This window comes from Hyla sarda, unplaced genomic scaffold, assembly GCF_029499605.1.
Source record: "Hyla sarda isolate aHylSar1 unplaced genomic scaffold, aHylSar1.hap1 scaffold_270, whole genome shotgun sequence".
Lineage (NCBI taxonomy): Eukaryota > Metazoa > Chordata > Amphibia > Anura > Hylidae > Hyla > Hyla sarda.
The window spans coordinates 53,002-70,790 of NW_026609396.1; the positions used below are offsets into that span (position 1 = coordinate 53,002).

At 50.1% G+C, this 17,789-nt stretch overlaps 6 non-coding genes and 1 pseudogene across 6 annotated transcripts; all 7 read right to left on the reverse strand.

Annotated features, from left to right (window-relative positions):
* Positions 1 to 1,125: 1,125 nt before the first annotated feature.
* Positions 1,126 to 1,316, reverse strand: LOC130325123 (U2 spliceosomal RNA). The gene has a single exon (XR_008869990.1). It is a non-coding gene; the product is annotated as a U2 spliceosomal RNA (small nuclear RNA).
* A 2,085-nt stretch (positions 1,317 to 3,401) lies between these two features.
* LOC130325124 (U2 spliceosomal RNA) lies at positions 3,402 to 3,592 on the reverse strand. Its single transcript, XR_008869991.1, has one exon. It is a non-coding gene; the product is annotated as a U2 spliceosomal RNA (small nuclear RNA).
* A 2,093-nt stretch (positions 3,593 to 5,685) lies between these two features.
* LOC130325125 (U2 spliceosomal RNA) lies at positions 5,686 to 5,876 on the reverse strand. Its single transcript, XR_008869992.1, has one exon. It is a non-coding gene; the product is annotated as a U2 spliceosomal RNA (small nuclear RNA).
* Positions 5,877 to 7,953: 2,077 nt separating this feature from the next.
* On the reverse strand, positions 7,954 to 8,144 carry LOC130325095 (U2 spliceosomal RNA). The gene has a single exon (XR_008869974.1). It is a non-coding gene; the product is annotated as a U2 spliceosomal RNA (small nuclear RNA).
* A 5,915-nt stretch (positions 8,145 to 14,059) lies between these two features.
* Positions 14,060 to 14,248, reverse strand: LOC130325103 (U2 spliceosomal RNA). Its single transcript, XR_008869980.1, has one exon. It is a non-coding gene; the product is annotated as a U2 spliceosomal RNA (small nuclear RNA).
* A 696-nt stretch (positions 14,249 to 14,944) lies between these two features.
* On the reverse strand, positions 14,945 to 15,104 carry LOC130325109 (U2 spliceosomal RNA; annotated as a pseudogene).
* A 2,089-nt stretch (positions 15,105 to 17,193) lies between these two features.
* LOC130325126 (U2 spliceosomal RNA) lies at positions 17,194 to 17,384 on the reverse strand. Its single transcript, XR_008869993.1, has one exon. It is a non-coding gene; the product is annotated as a U2 spliceosomal RNA (small nuclear RNA).
* Positions 17,385 to 17,789: the final 405 nt, after the last annotated feature.

Below are 17,789 nucleotides of genomic sequence, written 5' to 3' on the forward strand. Positions count from 1 at the left end.
TCTTCCTCTTACTTTTTTTTCACGTTTTTTTACGTTTTTCTCCTTTTCGCCTCTTTTCTGGGCGTATTATTCTTCTTTTTCTTCTTTTTTTTCGTCTAATGCATACCCCATCAGTGCAGCAATGCTTATTCAATACCGCCAGCAGATTGAGACACTGGGGGATAATTTTCTAAGGATTTATACTGATTTTTCCTGTCTGAATTTGTCGCACAGAAAGTTGCAGGCCAAATATGTGTGACATTTCTGCGACTTTAGCTTCTAGAGCATTTTTACAACATTATACATAGGTGCTGAATACATAAAAAGCGACTGTTCAGCGACAGACAAGTCGCATCGGCTGAAAGTAGGCCAGAATGTCAGTCCATGTTGGAGCAGGTTTAGATACAGTCTAAAGTATAGATCTCAAAGTCTGTGCACAGAATTTAGCAAGGGCCTCGCACCTTCTGATGCATCAGGTAGGTGCACAAAAGCATAGCCTAACCCTCTGTACTTTGGTCTATATTGATGCGGGACATAGACAGCCAGCTGATGACCAATCCATTAGTGCAATGGATGGCTGGAAGCATTTGTCTTTGCCTTTGCAATACCACAGAAGCAATGCATGGTCAATGTACAGCAATGACACACCTGTGTGAACAGCCAGGAGACCCCCCCCCCCCCCCATGTTATGTTACATAGTTACATAGTTAGTACGGTCGAAAAAAGACATATGTCCATCAAGTTCAACCAGGGAATTAAGGGGTAGGGGTGTGGCGCGATATTGGGGAAGGGATGAGATTTTATATTTCTTCATAAGCATTAATCTTATTTTGTCAATTAGGAACATTCAGCACCCACCCGCTATCAAGGCAGCTGCCTATCATGTCATGCCCTACCTGCACAGGTGTGCTGGCTACTCAAATGATCCAATTAAGGAGGCCATTTAGTCAGCAGCAGCAGAAGTCCTGTGCCTGGACGCTCCAACAGCGGCCAGACACAAGCAGAAGCAGAAGCAGCAGAAGCAGCAGCAGCACCACCTTTTGTTTTTTGGCTGCAGCAGCAGCAAGGCCCACAGGGCTGGCTAGCTGGCTAGCCAGCAAGCAGGTAGCAATGAAAGTAGGAATCTTTCTTTTTAACCCTGTAAGGGGGTGGTGCACTGTACCCGAAGATACTGCCATATCGGGTCAATGCATAGGGCGACGGAAGCAAGCTTCGAAATCGGCCCCCGTTCTCAAAAATCCATTTAATATATGGTCCCCAGATAGGGGACGTATCAGATATTAAACTGATAAGAACAGATACTACACTTGATCTTAGCCAAAAGGCCGAGAAGCGATAACCGTGAAAGGGGCGGGCCCAACAAGGTGCCCTTCATGGGCACTATCACTGCTTGCTGTCAGGGAGGCTGCCAGACAATTTTCCATGCACACTCTGGGCTGGGGGGCAGTCAACCACCAGTACACACAGCAGAACCTAAACCCATACCATTATTGCTAAGCAGCAAGACAGGGGCCCATTGCACTCCCACGGGGCCTTTTTAAATGCAATCCATAACCCGGATTTGCCAGGAACCCTTCTTACTCCTCCTACTTGCATGTGACACTGGGCTTAGGATCTGCATAGGAAACACACACACAAGCACACACCTACCTTTGTTGCCTGCAGATGCCTCCTTGGCTGTCCCCAAACGGTATCAAACCAACACCCACGGGAAGCTGTAAGCATAGAGGACATGCCTGCACCCCATTGGACTTACCTGTGTGGGTTAAACCCGGGTTATTTGACAACCTATGGCGGTGATGGTTCTGCTCAGGCAGAGCAGTGCTGATGCTCCTCATAAAGCTGTCGCTGCTGTGAAGGTTCTAGGTGACATCACAAATCCCTATGGTTACATACACAACAAAGCTGGGTTGTTGTTGTTTACACTCTGCAAGGCCTGTGGAAGTGAGTGACATCATAGCACTGTAGTTCTGAGGGTTCTAGATGGATGCAACAATCTCCTGTTGCTTCTATGAAGGCCATAATAGACGACATCACCAAACAGCTCCATAGTCACATACACAGCAAAGGAGAGATGTTGTTTACACCTAGTGATGTCAGTGGTATTGAGTGACATCACAGCACAGTGCTAAGGCTCCTGGGCCTGGACACAGCAGCGGCTGCAATATCTCAACGGAGAATACGTTTATATATATGTGTGTGTGTGCGCGTATATATATATATATATATATATATATATATATATATATATATATATTTCTCCGCCGAAATCACTTTTAAACCCATTTCCACCTTTTTTTCCCTTCTCTTCCTCTTACTTTTTTTTCACGTTTTTTTACGTTTTTCTCCTTTTCGCCTCTTTTCTGGGCGTATTATTCTTCTTTTTCTTCTTTTTTTTCGTCTAATGCATACCCCATCAGTGCAGCAATGCTTATTCAATACCGCCAGCAGATGGAGACACTGGGGGATAATTTTCTAAGGATTTATACTGATTTTTCCTGTCTGAATTTGTCGCACAGAAAGTTGCAGGCCAAATATGTGTGACATTTCTGCGACTTTAGCTTCTAGAGCATTTTTACAACATTATACATAGGTGCTGAATACATAAAAAGCGACTGTTCAGCGACAGACAAGTCGCATCGGCTGAAAGTAGGCCAGAATGTCAGTCCATGTTGGAGCAGGTTTAGATACAGTCTAAAGTATAGATCTCAAAGTCTGTGCACAGAATTTAGCAAGGGCCTCGCACCTTCTGATGCATCAGGTAGGTGCACAATAGCATAGCCTAACCCTCTGTACTTTGGTCTATATTGATGCGGGACATAGACAGCCAGCTGATGACCAATCCATTAGTGCAATGGATGGCTGGAAGCATTTGTCTTTGCCTTTGCAATACCACAGAAGCAATGCATGGTCAATGTACAGCAATGACACACCTGTGTGAACAGCCAGGAGACCCCCCCCCCCCCCATGTTATGTTACATAGTTACATAGTTAGTACGGTCGAAAAAAGACATATGTCCATCAAGTTCAACCAGGGAATTAAGGGGTAGGGGTGTGGCGCGATATTGGGGAAGGGATGAGATTTTATATTTCTTCATAAGCATTAATCTTATTTTGTCAATTAGGAACATTCAGCACCCACCCGCTATCAAGGCAGCTGCCTATCATGTCATGCCCTACCTGCACAGGTGTGCTGGCTACTCAAATGATCCAATTAAGGAGGCCATTTAGTCAGCAGCAGCAGAAGTCCTGTGCCTGGACGCTCCAACAGCGGCCAGACACAAGCAGAAGCAGAAGCAGCAGAAGCAGCAGCAGCACCACCTTTTGTTTTTTGGCTGCAGCAGCAGCAAGGCCCACAGGGCTGGCTAGCCAGCAAGCAGGTAGCAATGAAAGTAGGAATCTTTCTTTTTAACCCTGTAAGGGGGTGGTGCACTGTACCCGAAGATACTGCCATATCGGGTCAATGCATAGGGCGACGGAAGCAAGCTTCGAAATCGGCCCCCGTTCTCAAAAATCCATTTAATATATGGTCCCCAGATAGGGGACGTATCAGATATTAAACTGATAAGAACAGATACTACACTTGATCTTAGCCAAAAGGCCGAGAAGCGATAACCGTGAAAGGGGCGGGCCCAACAAGGTGCCCTTCATGGGCACTATCACTGCTTGCTGTCAGGGAGGCTGCCAGACAATTTTCCATGCACACTCTGGGCTGGGGGGCAGTCAACCACCAGTACACACAGCAGAACCTAAACCCATACCATTATTGCTAAGCAGCAAGACAGGGGCCCATTGCACTCCCACGGGGCCTTTTTAAATGCAATCCATAACCCGGATTTGCCAGGAACCCTTCTTACTCCTCCTACTTGCATGTGACACTGGGCTTAGGATCTGCATAGGAAACACACACACAAGCACACACCTACCTTTGTTGCCTGCAGATGCCTCCTTGGCTGTCCCCAAACGGTATCAAACCAACACCCACGGGAAGCTGTAAGCATAGAGGACATGCCTGCACCCCATTGGACTTACCTGTGTGGGTTAAACCCGGGTTATTTGACAACCTATGGCGGTGATGGTTCTGCTCAGGCAGAGCAGTGCTGATGCTCCTCATAAAGCTGTCGCTGCTGTGAAGGTTCTAGGTGACATCACAAATCCCTATGGTTACATACACAACAAAGCTGGGTTGTTGTTGTTTACACTCTGCAAGGCCTGTGGAAGTGAGTGACATCATAGCACTGTAGTTCTGAGGGTTCTAGATGGATGCAACAATCTCCTGTTGCTTCTATGAAGGCCATAATAGACGACATCACCAAACAGCTCCATAGTCACATACACAGCAAAGGAGAGATGTTGTTTACACCTAGTGATGTCAGTGGTATTGAGTGACATCACAGCACAGTGCTAAGGCTCCTGGGCCTGGACACAGCAGCGGCTGCAATATCTCAACGGAGAATACGTTTATATATATGTGTGTGTGTGCGCGTATATATATATATATATATATATATATATATATATATATATATATTTCTCCGCCGAAATCACTTTTAAACCCATTTCCACCTTTTTTTTCCCTTCTCTTCCTCTTACTTTTTTTTCACGTTTTTTTACGTTTTTCTCCTTTTCGCCTCTTTTCTGGGCGTATTATTCTTCTTTTTCTTCTTTTTTTTCGTCTAATGCATACCCCATCAGTGCAGCAATGCTTATTCAATACCGCCAGCAGATGGAGACACTGGGGGATAATTTTCTAAGGATTTATACTGATTTTTCCTGTCTGAATTTGTCGCACAGAAAGTTGCAGGCCAAATATGTGTGACATTTCTGCGACTTTAGCTTCTAGAGCATTTTTACAACATTATACATAGGTGCTGAATACATAAAAAGCGACTGTTCAGCGACAGACAAGTCGCATCGGCTGAAAGTAGGCCAGAATGTCAGTCCATGTTGGAGCAGGTTTAGATACAGTCTAAAGTATAGATCTCAAAGTCTGTGCACAGAATTTAGCAAGGGCCTCGCACCTTCTGATGCATCAGGTAGGTGCACAATAGCATAGCCTAACCCTCTGTACTTTGGTCTATATTGATGCGGGACATAGACAGCCAGCTGATGACCAATCCATTAGTGCAATGGATGGCTGGAAGCATTTGTCTTTGCCTTTGCAATACCACAGAAGCAATGCATGGTCAATGTACAGCAATGACACACCTGTGTGAACAGCCAGGAGACCCCCCCCCCCCACCATGTTATGTTACATAGTTACATAGTTAGTACGGTCGAAAAAAGACATATGTCCATCAAGTTCAACCAGGGAATTAAGGGGTAGGGGTGTGGCGCGATATTGGGGAAGGGATGAGATTTTATAGTTCTTCATAAGCATTAATCTTATTTTGTCAATTAGGAACATTCAGCACCCACCCGCTATCAAGGCAGCTGCCTATCATGTCATGCCCTACCTGCACAGGTGTGCTGGCTACTCAAATGATCCAATTAAGGAGGCCATTTAGTCAGCAGCAGCAGAAGTCCTGTGCCTGGACGCTCCAACAGCGGCCAGACACAAGCAGAAGCAGAAGCAGCAGAAGCAGCAGCAGCACCACCTTTTGTTTTTTGGCTGCAGCAGCAGCAAGGCCCACAGGGCTGGCTAGCTGGCTAGCCAGCAAGCAGGTAGCAATGAAAGTAGGAATCTTTCTTTTTAACCCTGTAAGGGGGTGGTGCACTGTACCCGAAGATACTGCCATATCGGGTCAATGCATAGGGCGACGGAAGCAAGCTTCGAAATCGGCCCCCGTTCTCAAAAATCCATTTAATATATGGTCCCCAGATAGGGGACGTATCAGATATTAAACTGATAAGAACAGATACTACACTTGATCTTAGCCAAAAGGCCGAGAAGCGATAACCGTGAAAGGGGCGGGCCCAACAAGGTGCCCTTCATGGGCACTATCACTGCTTGCTGTCAGGGAGGCTGCCAGACAATTTTCCATGCACACTCTGGGCTGGGGGGCAGTCAACCACCAGTACACACAGCAGAACCTAAACCCATACCATTATTGCTAAGCAGCAAGACAGGGGCCCATTGCACTCCCACGGGGCCTTTTTAAATGCAATCCATAACCCGGATTTGCCAGGAACCCTTCTTACTCCTCCTACTTGCATGTGACACTGGGCTTAGGATCTGCATAGGAAACACACACACAAGCACACACCTACCTTTGTTGCCTGCAGATGCCTCCTTGGCTGTCCCCAAACGGTATCAAACCAACACCCACGGGAAGCTGTAAGCATAGAGGACATGCCTGCACCCCATTGGACTTACCTGTGTGGGTTAAACCCGGGTTATTTGACAACCTATGGCGGTGATGGTTCTGCTCAGGCAGAGCAGTGCTGATGCTCCTCATAAAGCTGTCGCTGCTGTGAAGGTTCTAGGTGACATCACAAATCCCTATGGTTACATACACAACAAAGCTGGGTTGTTGTTGTTTACACTCTGCAAGGCCTGTGGAAGTGAGTGACATCATAGCACTGTAGTTCTGAGGGTTCTAGATGGATGCAACAATCTCCTGTTGCTTCTATGAAGGCCATAATAGACGACATCACCAAACAGCTCCATAGTCACATACACAGCAAAGGAGAGATGTTGTTTACACCTAGTGATGTCAGTGGTATTGAGTGACATCACAGCACAGTGCTAAGGCTCCTGGGCCTGGACACAGCAGCGGCTGCAATATCTCAACGGAGAATACGTTTATATATATGTGTGTGTGTGCGCGTATATATATATATATATATATATATATATATATATTTCTCCGCCGAAATCACTTTTAAACCCATTTCCACCTTTTTTTCCCTTCTCTTCCTCTTACTTTTTTTTCACGTTTTTTTACGTTTTTCTCCTTTTCGCCTCTTTTCTGGGCGTATTATTCTTCTTTTTCTTCTTTTTTTTCGTCTAATGCATACCCCATCAGTGCAGCAATGCTTATTCAATACCGCCAGCAGATGGAGACACTGGGGGATAATTTTCTAAGGATTTATACTGATTTTTCCTGTCTGAATTTGTCGCACAGAAAGTTGCAGGCCAAATATGTGTGACATTTCTGCGACTTTAGCTTCTAGAGCATTTTTACAACATTATACATAGGTGCTGAATACATAAAAAGTGACTGTTCAGCGACAGACAAGTCGCATCGGCTGAAAGTAGGCCAGAATGTCAGTCCATGTTGGAGCAGGTTTAGATACAGTCTAAAGTATAGATCTCAAAGTCTGTGCACAGAATTTAGCAAGGGCCTCGCACCTTCTGATGCATCAGGTAGGTGCACAATAGCATAGCCTAACCCTCTGTACTTTGGTCTATATTGATGCGGGACATAGACAGCCAGCTGATGACCAATCCATTAGTGCAATGGATGGCTGGAAGCATTTGTCTTTGCCTTTGCAATACCACAGAAGCAATGCATGGTCAATGTACAGCAATGACACACCTGTGTGAACAGCCAGGAGACCCCCCCCCCCCCCCCATGTTATGTTACATAGTTACATAGTTAGTACGGTCGAAAAAAGACATATGTCCATCAAGTTCAACCAGGGAATTAAGGGGTAGGGGTGTGGCGCGATATTGGGGAAGGGATGAGATTTTATATTTCTTCATAAGCATTAATCTTATTTTGTCAATTAGGAACATTCAGCACCCACCCGCTATCAAGGCAGCTGCCTATCATGTCATGCCCTACCTGCACAGGTGTGCTGGCTACTCAAATGATCCAATTAAGGAGGCCATTTAGTCAGCAGCAGCAGAAGTCCTGTGCCTGGACGCTCCAACAGCGGCCAGACACAAGCAGAAGCAGCAGAAGCAGCAGCAGCACCACCTTTTGTTTTTTGGCTGCAGCAGCAGCAAGGCCCACAGGGCTGGCTAGCTGGCTAGCCAGCAAGCAGGTAGCAATGAAAGTAGGAATCTTTCTTTTTAACCCTGTAAGGGGGTGGTGCACTGTACCCGAAGATACTGCCATATCGGGTCAATGCATAGGGCGACGGAAGCAAGCTTCGAAATCGGCCCCCGTTCTCAAAAATCCATTTAATATATGGTCCCCAGATAGGGGACGTATCAGATATTAAACTGATAAGAACAGATTTTTTTTTTTTTTTTTTTTTTTGATTGAAAGAGCTTTATTTTCCGTTCAGTCATTACAAGTCGTACAATAAATTACAGTCACACAAAGCATGATAGTACGATACACAGCAAAGGTTCCCTAAGCTATACATCGCACACCATGCTACTCTAACATTCAGCTCAATCCTGCAATATAAAGGCACAAGAGATCAAACAAAAACCAAATAATACAATCTGTGATCGGGGTAGGGGTGTGGGCGACTATGTGGGGGTAGGGAGGGGGCAGATCACAGGGCCAAACTGTTGGGCTGTATCTTCAGGGGGACATGGGAGAAGGAGAGGGGTCTTCACTCCTCTTCTTCCTCATCAACGGCCGAGCTGTCCAAGATGGAATAGTCTCTAAGCAGGTTCTTGATGAACCTGCGGCAGTCCCGGACGGACATGTTTTCCCTGTTGATCACGAGGCGGTTCCTGGCAAGCCACACTGCGTCCTTAAAACAGTTCATAAGGCGCCAGGCCTCCTGGATGGCCTCCACGTCGTGGGTCCCAGGGAACAGGCCGTAAAGCACCGAATGGTACGATAGGCAGCTCCTGGGCACTGAGTCTCTGAGTTCCTGTTCTAGGGCGTCCAACAGACCCTGTGCAAAGGGGCACTGCCAAAACACGTGGAAAGATGTTTCCTCCACGTAGGGGCAACGGGGGCAGTACCGGGTCTTGCACAGGTTGCGGGCATGCATGAATGACCTGAGAGAGAGACCTCCCATGACGGCCATCCACGACAAGTCCTTGTGTCCATTGGTAAGCCGCTTTGAGGCCACATTGTTCCAAACTGTCTCTGCAGTGGCTGCGGGGAGTCCCGGAACCAGCTCGGTCGAGTCCTTAGCTCGGATGAGCTTGTGGATTGTCTTTGGCTTCCATAGGTCTGGTTTCAGTCCTTCCAGCTGGTGCTCCCTCACAAACCGGACAACATCCCCATAGAACCAGGGAGTGTTCCAGTTGTAAGGGATGGAGCTGTCCCATTTGTCCCAGCCCAGCTGTCTCCAGAGGGGCATGAGAAGCAAGCGAGACATGGACCTGCCCGCTGAGCCAGTCTTTTCTACAAGAGTCCGCTGCACCGTGACACATGCAAAGGAGGCCCTCAGCAGAGCGGGGATGTCGGGTATTCCCTTCCCACCCTTGCGGGGTTCCTTGTACATCACGGTCCTCTTGACTCTGTCCATTTTGCCCCAGACGAAGCCAAACACTGTCCGGGTGATGGCCTTGCAAACGGTGGTATGGGGAGGCCAGGCCTGTGCGGTATATTGGAGCACAGGCAAAACTTCACTCCGCAGGACAAGTGCCTTGCCTTCCATCGTGAGCTTTCTGGAGCTCCACAGTCCGATCTTCGAGTTTATCCTTCCTAGTCGGTCTTGCCAAGACTTAAGGGCCGCTCCTTCCTTCCCGAACCAGACTCCAAGAATTTGAATGAAGTCCGGCTTAACGGCAAAGGGGAAGGGGGCGGGAGAAGCCAGGTGCCATTCCCCGAAGAGCATGGCCTCCGACTTCCCGCAGTTGACTTTTGCCCCCGAAGCTCTGCCGAAGTCCTCGCAGGTCTGGACGAGTGCAGTCACCGAACGCTGGTCAGCGCAGAAGACGGTCACGTCGTCCATGTAGAGCGAGCACTTGACCTCGTGGCGATCTGGTCCTGGTGCGGTGATCCCTCTGATCTCTCCATTCTGCCGGATAGTCTCAGCGAAGAGCTCTATAACACAAACAAAAAGGAGAGGTGAAAGAGGGCAGCCTTGTCTAACCCCTGAAAGAATGGAAAAGGGGTCAGTCTTCCAGCCGTTCACCAACACCGTGCTGTAAATGTCAAAATACATAACGTTAACAAAAGAGCAAAACATCTTCCCCAGACCCAGCCTGCGCAAAACCCTGTCCATGAATGCGTGGGAGACACGGTCGAACGCCTTCTCCTGATCTAAGCTGACCAGGGCGGCGCGGCCCCCGCGGTCCTGGATGTAATGGACCGTGTCTCTCACAAGGGCAAGGCTGTCGGCAATCCTGCGGCCAGGAATGCTGCAGGTCTGGTCCGGATGGACGATCTGCCCCATGACAGGTTTCAGCCTGTTGGCCAGCACCTTGGCGAGGATCTTGTAGTCCACGTTCAGGAGAGAGATGGGACGCCAGTTTTTCAGGTCACATCTCTCCCCCTTCCGCTTATACAAGATCGTGATCATCCCTTCCCTCAACGACGGAGGCATTCTGCCCCCCACCACCATCTCCTCGTACACCTCCAACAGGTCCGGACAGATCAGGTCACCCAGCGCTACGTAGAGCTCGGCCGGGAGACCGTCACTGCCCGGGGTCCTGCCGGGCTTAAAGGATTTAGCGGCAGAGAGCAGCTCCCCCACCGTCAAGGGATCGTCCATTGCCGCCGCACCTGCGGGATCAACAACGTTAGTGACACCTGACAGGAACCTCTCGGCGGCTTCGGGGTCGGATGACTTGGGGGCATAGAGGTTGCTGTAGAAGTCGTGGACGACCCCCATCACTTCCTCCTTGCCGCTCCTCATGTGTCCGGTCTCATCTCGTAGCTCAGTCAGGGGCGTGTGGCCGGCATGGAGCTTCCTGAAAAAGAAAGAGTTACATTTCTCACCCTTCTCCAGGTTCTCCACCTTGGAACGAAAGACGATTCGCTTGGATTCCTCCTCAAAGTGCCTTTTCAAGCTCTTTTTGGTCTCCTCCAGCTCCTCCCTGACGTCCCAGCCACACTGGAGCAGGTCCTGCAGGGACCGCAGCTCGCGCTGCAGTTTCCTCAAGTCCCACTTCTTCGCACACGCCTGTTGTCTGCCTTTTGCCTGAAAGAAACAACGGAATTCGACTTTAACATATTCCCACCAATCGCTGATGCACTTGAACAGACATTTGTCATTTCGCCATACAAGGTAAGCATCCCTAAGTTCCTCCATGACCTCCCTCTGCTCCAACAGGGCACAATTCAACTTCCAGGAGCCCGGGCCAGGTGGGAATCCATGGCCCAGAGTCCCCCGGAATCGAATGGCCCTGTGGTCAGAGAAGAAGCAGGGGACCATAGAGTACGACACCTTTCTGACTGCTCTCGAAGTGAAGATGAAGTCTATCCGAGAACGGAGCGAGCCATCGGGGCGGCTCCACGTATAGTTTACGGAGCCGTTCCCGATGGACCCGACAACGTCCTGCAAGGATGCCTCCGTCACCATCTCAATCAGCAGTTTAGACGTCACGTCCAGGTTGGCGGATGTGCCAGAACTGCGCCCTTCCACCTCAATGGGGCAGTTGAAGTCACCACCCAACACTACTGCCCTAGTGGTGGCGAGTTCAGCCCGCAGGGCCTGGAGAACCTCCAGTCGGACATCCCTCTCAGGGGAGGCATACACGTTGATGAGCCGCACGGGCTCACCCGCCCAGGAACCGTCTGCGACAAGAAGTCTGCCACAGACGAGCTCCCGGACGGAATCAAGTGCAAAGTTACCTCCCCTGATCAGGATGGCCACCCCCGCAGACCTATTGTCGCCCCCACCAGACCAGTAGGAAGGGCCGTGAGGCCACTGCCTGGCCAGATGGTTGTAAGACCTAGAAGCAGACAAAGCACATTCCTGCAACATGTAAACATCACACCTCTGGGAATCTAAGAACGTAAGAACAGTCTGAAATCTGAACCAAGCTCTAATACTCCTCACATTAATGCAGAAGATGTTGAGATCAGCCATGGGAATAAAAAGAGAGGTTAGTTCTGATACTAGTTACCAGTCTGGTCGGACGGGTCCTCTTCTCTGGCGCCTGTCGGCTCCTGTGGCTTCTCGTAGCGCCCTTCCAAGAACTCGTCGTAGACCGTGTTGGACGGAGTGTCCAGGATTTTCTTAACCTCTGGGTCCTGCAGCAGCTCCTCCATAGATTGAGCTTGGACTGGCTCTGCTTGGACCTGCTCCACTTGGGCCTGCTCCATCACCTCCTCTCCTTCTGAAGCCTCAAGGCTCTCGCAGACCTGCTCCATCTCCTCCTCCTCATCTGAAGCTTGAGGGGTCTCGCAGGTCTCGATTATCTTTCTTTTGTGGGACTCTTCTGATACGTTGTCCCTTCCTTTCCTCTTCCTCTGTATGGTACCTGGGGGAGGAAGCACAGGAAAGTCCTCCGAAGGGCGGGCACCAGCAGCTGGAGGGGGGTTAGGTGCTGCTGGGCCAGGAGAGAAAGGAGGCTGGGTGGGGCGGGGGGCAGGAGAGAGTGCCCGGGCAGGGGAGGACGGGGCAGGGGTGGGCCGGGCAGGGGAGGACGGGGCAGGGGTGGGCCGGGCAGGGGAGGACGGGGCAGGGGTGGGCCGGGGTGGGGTACGGGGGGCAGGGGTGGGGCGGGATGGGGCAGGAGGGGCAGGGGTGGGACGGGATGGGGCAGGAGGGGCAGGGGTGGGACGGGATGGGGCAGGGGTGGGACGGGATGGGGCAGGGGTGGGGCGGGATGGGGCAGGAGATGGGGCGGGAGGGGCAGGGGATGGGGCGGGAGGGGCAGGGGAGGGGCGGGACGGGGCAGGGGTGGTGGCTTTCGCCTTCTTACCCTCCTTGGTCGGCTTGGCCATCCGTGGTGCTGGCTCCGGAGCTGGGGCTGGCTTCGGTGCTCTCGCTGCCACAGATGCCCATGTTCTCTCCCTCTGGGGGCAGTCCTTGTAGCTGTGGGCTGCCAGTCCGCAGAGGTTGCAGGTCTTGCTCTTGGGGCAGTCCTTGGTCGTGTGACCTGTCACACGGCAATACCTGCAGGCATCCTCCGTACAGTCCTTGCCCTCGTGGCCCATCTTGCCACATCTCCTGCAGGTCTGCGGCATGTCCGGGTAGAAGATAAGTCCTGTGGAGTTGCCCAAGGAAAATGTCGTTGGCAGGTGCTGTAGTCCGTCTGGAGAAGCAGGGTTCTTGTTGAGTCTGACGACCACAGACCACTTGCAGGTCCAGTATCCGAGTGAGTTCAGGATGCGGGTGGGCTCCCTCACCACGGTGCAGAAGCGCTTCAGGAAGGTCGAGATGTCCGTGCCTGGGGTGTGTGGGTTCCGCATTGAGACCGTCACCCGCCTCTCCTCTCTTTGAATAAGGCAGTTGCCCACAAAGCGAGAGAAAGGGGATTCGGGACTCGCCGCTTTCACCACCTCCCAGTATCTTCTACAGGTCCCAATGGTGGCAAAGGTGATGTAGAAGATTCCCGAAAAGAAGGTTGCTATTCCCAGGGTGTCAGCCGTGGGGAAGCCTTGATCCGCCAGCATCTTCTTGCAGAACACGTCGTGGGACATGTCCGGCACCCTTCCGTCCACGGGCTTGAGCTTCAAGGCAACAGTCTGCCTCATCCAGGGCTCCAGGGTTGGAGCTTCCAGGTTAGGAATTCTGCCGCCCTTCTGCCTTGCCGTGGTGGAGGTTGAAGCTTGCTGTGGTTGGGGCTGGACCTCCAGGCCTTGCCCTGCAGCCTCCTGGGTGGACTTGCTGGTTGAGGCCATGGCTTCTTCCAGCAGGCTCTTTTCCGCTTCCTTGCTTGCTTGTGGAGAGAGGCTTCGCAAAGTCTTCTTTCCCGGGTGGGAGGAGCTATGCAGATCCGGTCCCGGTGGGAGGAGCTATGCAAATCCTTCTCCAGAGGCAGCGAGTTTCTTCGAAAAGATTCTGCGCCGCCTTCCTCTTCGCCGCTGTTCCGGAATTCACCGCCGATTCCCTTCTTCCAGGTTCTTCGTCGGCTTCTTCCGGAGCTGCAGTCTTCAAGATCTTCTCCTTCTTCAGATGTTCCGAGGCAGGCAGGAGACGATCTTCAGGTGGTATGCTCTAGAGAAATGCGGTTCTAATAAGAACGAAAAGTACTGCAATCGTACTACGCAAAATCTCTACCACAATGCTTGGAGTTCTTCAGACCGTAGCGATCATGGTATCTCCCCTGCCAGGTAAGCAGGTAGCAATGAAAGTAGGAATCTTTCTTTTTAACCCTGTAAGGGGGTGGTGCACTGTACCCGAAGATACTGCCATATCGGGTCAATGCATAGGGCGACGGAAGCAAGCTTCGAAATCGGCCCCCGTTCTCAAAAATCCATTTAATATATGGTCCCCAGATAGGGGACGTATCAGATATTAAACTGATAAGAACAGATTTTTTTTTTTTTTTTTTTTTATATCTAAAGCCGAGGAACGTGCTTTCGATTCACCCAAAGTGCAAGAAAAAGTGCAAACGTGTTACACTAAAAAAAAAACGTGCACAAAGGATGCGGTCTATCGCAAGCCCTTCTCCGATAGGAGAGAGGCCCCCCAACAAACCTTACCCTTCGCCTCCGGACCAAAAGGTACCTGCGAGGTTCCAGGTTCGATGTCCCTTTTCGCCGAAGCTACTAGGGGACCACAAATGCTCCCGGCATCCCCCTTGGCGTTGGCCAAGGTATCTGCCCGCAGAGCCGATTACGGTAGGTACCCTGCCAAAGCAGGAGTACCCGGGGTGTTTGCAGGGAGGTGCGGAACCTAATGGCCACACACACCTCCCCTAGACCGCCAGGAGGGACACCCAGAAGGGCTACCGCATCCTGACAAATCCTGTGAACACACAACACGCAAAAAGTGACACAGTGAGACAAAAAAGAAATAAATAAGTGAATGTGTGCAGATATACTGCCCGGACATCCGGCCGGATCTATAAAAATTTCTCTGATCCTAGCCAGAAGGCCGGGAATCAAGAGGTGAGTGCCACAAGGTGAAGAGATTATGGTGCCCGTGCTTCAACTCAGTGAGTCTATTCTCCCAGTGAGTTTCGGCACCTCGGGGTCACCACTCCCCGAGGCACAAAAGTACCTCGGCTCTAGACCCTCTCAGCCTCATGGCGAGACCCGGAGGGAACAGGTCACATCGGGGCAGCCGTCGAGCTGATTCCTCAGAACCAGCCCCGGAAAGCCCTGGTACACCTGCATCCTCCATGCAGCACCCATCCCCACCAGCATGAAAACTGATAAGAACAGATACTACACTTGATCTTAGCCAAAAGGCCGAGAAGCGATAACCGTGAAAGGGGCGGGCCCAACAAGGTGCCCTTCATGGGCACTATCACTGCTTGCTGTCAGGGAGGCTGCCAGACAATTTTCCATGCACACTCTGGGCTGGGGGGCAGTCAACCACCAGTACACACAGCAGAACCTAAACCCATACCATTATTGCTAAGCAGCAAGACAGGGGCCCATTGCACTCCCACGGGGCCTTTTTAAATGCAATCCATAACCCGGATTTGCCAGGAACCCTTCTTACTCCTCCTACTTGCATGTGACACTGGGCTTAGGATCTGCATAGGAAACACACACACAAGCACACACCTACCTTTGTTGCCTGCAGATGCCTCCTTGGCTGTCCCCAAACGGTATCAAACCAACACCCACGGGAAGCTGTAAGCATAGAGGACATGCCTGCACCCCATTGGACTTACCTGTGTGGGTTAAACCCGGGTTATTTGACAACCTATGGCGGTGATGGTTCTGCTCAGGCAGAGCAGTGCTGATGCTCCTCATAAAGCTGTCGCTGCTGTGAAGGTTCTAGGTGACATCACAAATCCCTATGGTTACATACACAACAAAGCTGGGTTGTTGTTGTTTACACTCTGCAAGGCCTGTGGAAGTGAGTGACATCATAGCACTGTAGTTCTGAGGGTTCTAGATGGATGCAACAATCTCCTGTTGCTTCTATGAAGGCCATAATAGACGACATCACCAAACAGCTCCATAGTCACATACACAGCAAAGGAGAGATGTTGTTTACACCTAGTGATGTCAGTGGTATTGAGTGACATCACAGCACAGTGCTAAGGCTCCTGGGCCTGGACACAGCAGCGGCTGCAATATCTCAACGGAGAATACGTTTATATATATGTGTGTGTGTGCGCGTATATATATATATATATATATATATATATATATATATATTTCTCCGCCGAAATCACTTTTAAACCCATTTCCACCTTTTTTTCCCTTCTCTTCCTCTTACTTTTTTTTCACGTTTTTTTACGTTTTTCTCCTTTTCGCCTCTTTTCTGGGCGTATTCTTCTTCCTTTTCTTCTTTTTTTTCGTCTAATGCATACCCCATCAGTGCAGCAATGCTTATTCAATACCGCCAGCAGATGGAGACACTGGGGGATAATTTTCTAAGGATTTATACTGATTTTTCCTGTCTGAATTTGTCGCACAGAAAGTTGCAGGCCAAATATGTGTGACATTTCTGCGACTTTAGCTTCTAGAGCATTTTTACAACATTATACATAGGTGCTGAATACATAAAAAGCGACTGTTCAGCGACAGACAAGTCGCATCGGCTGAAAGTAGGCCAGAATGTCAGTCCATGTTGGAGCAGGTTTAGATACAGTCTAAAGTATAGATCTCAAAGTCTGTGCACAGAATTTAGCAAGGGCCTCGCACCTTCTGATGCATCAGGTAGGTGCACAATAGCATAGCCTAACCCTCTGTACTTTGGTCTATATTGATGCGGGACATAGACAGCCAGCTGATGACCAATCCATTAGTGCAATGGATGGCTGGAAGCATTTGTCTTTGCCTTTGCAATACCACAGAAGCAATGCATGGTCAATGTACAGCAATGACACACCTGTGTGAACAGCCAGGAGACCCCCCCCCCCCCCCCCCATGTTATGTTACATAGTTACATAGTTAGTACGGTCGAAAAAAGACATATGTCCATCAAGTTCAACCAGGGAATTAAGGGGTAGGGGTGTGGCGCGATATTGGGGAAGGGATGAGATTTTATATTTCTTCATAAGCATTAATCTTATTTTGTCAATTAGGAACATTCAGCACCCACCCGCTATCAAGGCAGCTGCCTATCATGTCATGCCCTACCTGCACAGGTGTGCTGGCTACTCAAATGATCCAATTAAGGAGGCCATTTAGTCAGCAGCAGCAGAAGTCCTGTGCCTGGACGCTCCAACAGCGGCCAGACACAAGCAGAAGCAGAAGCAGCAGAAGCAGCAGCAGCACCACCTTTTGTTTTTTGGCTGCAGCAGCAGCAAGGCCCACAGGGCTGGCTAGCTGGCTAGCCAGCAAGCAGGTAGCAATGAAAGTAGGAATCTTTCTTTTTAACCCTGTAAGGGGGTGGTGCACTGTACCCGAAGATACTGCCATATCGGGTCAATGCATAGGGCGACGGAAGCAAGCTTCGAAATCGGCCCCCGTTCTCAAAAATCCATTTAATATATGGTCCCCAGATAGGGGACGTATCAGATATTAAACTGATAAGAACAGATACTACACTTGATCTTAGCCAAAAGGCCGAGAAGCGATAACCGTGAAAGGGGCGGGCCCAACAAGGTGCCCTTCATGGGCACTATCACTGCTTGCTGTCAGGGAGGCTGCCAGACAATTTTCCATGCACACTCTGGGCTGGGGGGCAGTCAACCACCAGTACACACAGCAGAACCTAAACCCATACCATTATTGCTAAGCAGCAAGACAGGGGCCCATTGCACTCCCACGGGGCCTTTTTAAATGCAATCCATAACCCGGATTTGCCAGGAACCCTTCTTACTCCTCCTACTTGCATGTGACACTGGGCTTAGGATCTGCATAGGAAACACACACACAAGCACACACCTACCTTTGTTGCCTGCAGATGCCTCCTTGGCTGTCCCCAAACGGTATCAAACCAACACCCACGGGAAGCTGTAAGCATAGAGGACATGCCTGCAC